This window comes from Chiloscyllium plagiosum, chromosome 50, assembly GCF_004010195.1.
Source record: "Chiloscyllium plagiosum isolate BGI_BamShark_2017 chromosome 50, ASM401019v2, whole genome shotgun sequence".
NCBI classification, from domain to species: Eukaryota; Metazoa; Chordata; class Chondrichthyes; order Orectolobiformes; family Hemiscylliidae; genus Chiloscyllium; species Chiloscyllium plagiosum.
The window spans coordinates 4349618-4353790 of NC_057759.1; the positions used below are offsets into that span (position 1 = coordinate 4349618).

General features: G+C 45.1%; 1 long non-coding RNA gene across 1 annotated transcript; it reads left to right on the top strand.

The window, feature by feature from the left end:
- Positions 1–48: 48 nt before the first annotated feature.
- On the top strand, positions 49–3812 carry LOC122544659. The gene is made up of 2 exons (XR_006310420.1): positions 49–1265; positions 3281–3812. It is a non-coding gene; the product is annotated as an uncharacterized LOC122544659 (long non-coding RNA).
- Positions 3813–4173: the final 361 nt, after the last annotated feature.

A 4173-nucleotide genomic window follows, 5' to 3' on the forward strand; every position in this document is an offset into this window, starting at 1 on the left:
CTCTCTGACACTCCAGCTGAGGTCCACCAGTGTCTTTTGCAATTTCAACATCACCTCCTTGTTCTCGGACTGTATGCCCCTATTAATAAAGCTGAGGATGCTGTGTGTTTTATTAACTGCTCTCCTCCTGTTATGCCTCCTTCACTGATCTGTGGATATATACCCCAAGTTCCCTCTGCTCTTGCACCCCCTTTAGAATTTTACCCCCTACTTTGTATTGTCGTTTTGTTTCGTTCAACCGACATCCTTCACCAAATTTGTGTTGAGTCACTTTTGTCTTTATTTTCCAATGTTCATGAATTAAAACCTATTTTGTTAAATCAAACTTCATTTTCTCCCTCCTAGTAGTTTTGCTGCTAACTAATAATATAACTCCACAATAACATGCAGTCTAGGATCAGGTTGAGTCCATTTAGCCCCCCAGGAACCTGCTCCGCTATTCCATACGATCGCAGCTGATCCTATCTCAGCCTCAGCCCCACCTTCCTGCAAACACTCCCTTTGATCCATCACTGATTAACAATCTGTCTGTCTCCTCCTCCAATTTATGCAGTGTCCTGGGTGGTGAGGGTCAGGGGGAGTGATTTCACAGATTTGCAACCCTGTCCTCATTTGAGAGAATTCATTCCCCCTGTTTTCAGTCTGCCCAGCCCCTTATCCTGAAATGATAACCTCTTGTTCTAGATTCTCCCACACAAGTAAACATCCTCTCTCCAACTCCTTGTCAATACCCCCTTCAGCATCTTATAGCCCTCAGTTAGATCTCCTCTCTTCCAAACTCCAGAGAAACTGCTCAATCTCTCATCTAAGATAAACCCTTCCTCTCTGGAAATGATTGAGTGAATCTCCTCTGAACTACCTCCAGTATAAACTGCATCTGTCCTCAAGTAAAGAGATCAAAATTGTACCAGTCTCTTCTCATAAGACTAACCTTTCATCTGGGCAATCAATTCAGTGATTTCCTTTCAACTCCCTCCAATTCAACTAGATCCCTTCTCAAAGAAGGGGACCAAAACTGTCTGCAGTACTCTGGATGTGGAAACCCCAATTCCTTGTACAGTTGCAGTAACAATTACCTACTTCCAAAATCCATTCCTTTTGCAATAAATGTCTTCCTTGTGACCTGCTGTAGACTTTGCACTGATACTTTGAACTTTTTCTCCTATTCAGATGATAAGTTGCCTTTTTCAATTCTTCTAACTGCAATGGATAGTCTCACCGCTAATGGGTCTGATCAATGCTCAGTTCACTGTCTAACGGAAATTGTGAGTGTGTCCTCGATTTGAACTGTTGTGCTTTAGATTTGCAAACGTGTCAGACACAATGGTTCATTTGCTCCAATTTGTCTAACAAATGTAAAATTACTGGGTTTGCATCCCAGGGTGATTTTCAGGCCATTTGGACAGTGTTGGAATGCTGTTCGAAGTTGCTAACCGCCTCACTAATTTACCTGTGCCACCGGGAACTGTTGGAAGAAGCAGCTGGAGAAAATAAGAGAGAAAGAACATAGGAAAGTTTTACTGTAAATATTCAGCTTCTCCAGCTAGCAAATGAATCTGGGTTCTTTGACTGATGCGCAAGCAACAATTATTCCAATTTTAACCTTTAGTTTATATCTGTGCTGACCATTCCTCTGAACCATTGTCTCCCCAAATAATTTTGTCTGCCACTTGCTCAGCCTGCCCACATCCTCACAAAGCACAATCCCAAATAGTGCTTTATTTCTTTTATAATTCACTTGTGCGACATGGAAATCATTGGCTGGGCCGAAAATTTATTATCCATCCCTAGGTGGCCCCTTGAGAAGCGGGTATTAAGCTGCCTTCTTGAACCACTGCAGTTCCACGATACCATTAGAGAGGGAACTACAGGACTTTGACCCAGCGACACTAAATGAATGGCTGATACATTTCCAAGTTGGGATGGTGAGTGGCTCAGAGGGAAACTTGCAGGAGGTACACTTTCATACTCTCACTCAAACGCACTCACACACATACCCTCTCATACACACACCCTCATACACTATGTGACCAACATCAGTTTGAAACCTACATCGAGTGCTGACCGGAGAATGATCGCTGCGGTTACCTCCTGGAGTGTCTCACCCACCAATTCCGGAGTTTAATGGGAAGCAATATGATGAGAGAAAGGATCAGAAACAGTGGGACAATGAGTACTGCCATCTCAGTGCTGTGTTCCTGTGCTGGATTCAGAGAGGCATTTCCTATCAATAACATCATCCCTTCAGCAAACACCAACCCCAGTGTTCCTGTCGCCCCCCCCACTCCGCCCACCACCCCATCCTCTGCCAACACTCATCCACTTGGAGGGAAACCCTGTGTCTGTAAAATTCCCTTCAAACCCTCACCATTGCAGTAACATGATTCTTAATGAGAGAGGCTGCACAGAAACAATATCCCACCAATCCAACCCAAACTATTCGATGCTAAACTCAAAAAAAAAAGATCACTCTGCACCAACTCTCTCTAAATTGTCAACTAGAAGTTACTGTCCTTCATTTTCACGGCCTGCATATAACGAGGCAAAACTTGCCTTGACCTCCACCAGTCAGCAGCAACTGGGCCATTCACAAAGAAACATAGAAAATATCAACAGGAGGAGGCCATTCCGCCCCTCTAGCCTGCTCCGCCCATTCAAAGGGATCATGGCTGATCACCCAACACAGCCGCTTGTCTCCCTGCACTCTCTCTTGAGCCCCAAAGAACTCAATCCAACTCCTTCCTGAACAACATTCAGTGTTCTGGCCCCTGACTGCTTTCTGTGGCAGAGAACTCTACAGGCTCCCCACTCTCTGGGTGAAGACATTTATCCCCATCTCAGTCCCACTCCATTTCCTTTTTACTGTGACCGCATGGTTCCGGACTCTCCGACCAGTCGCCCGGAACACCCTCCCCTTGTTTACTCTGTCTCATCCTTGTTCAAATTTATAGGTTTCTATGAGATTTCCCCTTAATTCTTTTCAACTCCAGTGAATGTCATCCTAACCGATCCAGTCTATCTCCACCTGTCAGTCCTGCTATCCCAGGAATCATTCTGGGAAACCTTCGCTGCACTCCCTCCATAGGCACAATATCCTTCCTCAAATAAGGAAATCCCCAAACTGCGTACACAGTTCTCCAGGGTGTGGTCTCACCCTGTCCAATTGTAACGAGACATCCCTGCACTTGGACTTGAATCCTCTCGCTATGAAGGCCTCCCTTATCTGAGAAAGGATATTACTCTCTCTCTCTCTCTTTGTCTCTCTCCCTCCCCCGGACAGATGCTGCTAACCTGCTGAGTGTCAAAAGCAATTCTTTAGTGTTCATGTCAAGATATCAACTGGACCCCAGTGAAGAACGAACACAGATCAAAGATGAAGAATGAAATACCTGGCTCTGTGAGGTTGATGGAATACCTGGTCACATTAAATATTGTTCCAACCCCGGTTGATCGCGACGCACTGGTGTCTGCCTTGGTGCTGGGACTGGAAGGATTCAACGGCCAGCTCTCTCCTGTCTGAGCTAAAGTTGTAATTCCTGCTGGCATTAAGGCTTACCTTTGAAAGTAGCATTGAAAGTACGGTCCTGTACCTCGACACAATACACACTCTCGAACAAGACGATTCCCAATTGGAACCTCCATTTTATTGACTATGGGGGTGAGGGAAACCCCAGCAACAGGAACTGGAACAAAACAAGACAAAGAGGAAATAAAAGATTGGATGTTGAAATTGTCTTTTTTTTCCACAGACGTTATCTTCTATGACAGGATAATAAATGACAGAAAGGAGAAATAAAACAACTGAGATTTCACATCATTGCAAAGTCTCCATCTGTTGTAAAATCTACACTTCGAAAGATTTCTGTTAACTATGAATGGCCAAATGGTACACCATCCAACCATTGCCCTCTTGATGTTCAATGTTATTATTATCACTGTCCCTAATCCCTGCACTCTGAAATCTTCGGGGTTACTGCCACTATCCCCACCCCCGCAGTATCAACATCCCGGCGGTTACTGTCACGGTCCCCACCCTCACCCACATTCAACATCCCAGGGGTTACTGTCACTGTCCCCACACCAACCCCACATTCAACATCCTGGGGGTTACTGTCACCGTCCCCACACCCACCCCACATTCAACATCCTGGGGGTTAACGTCACTGTTCCCAC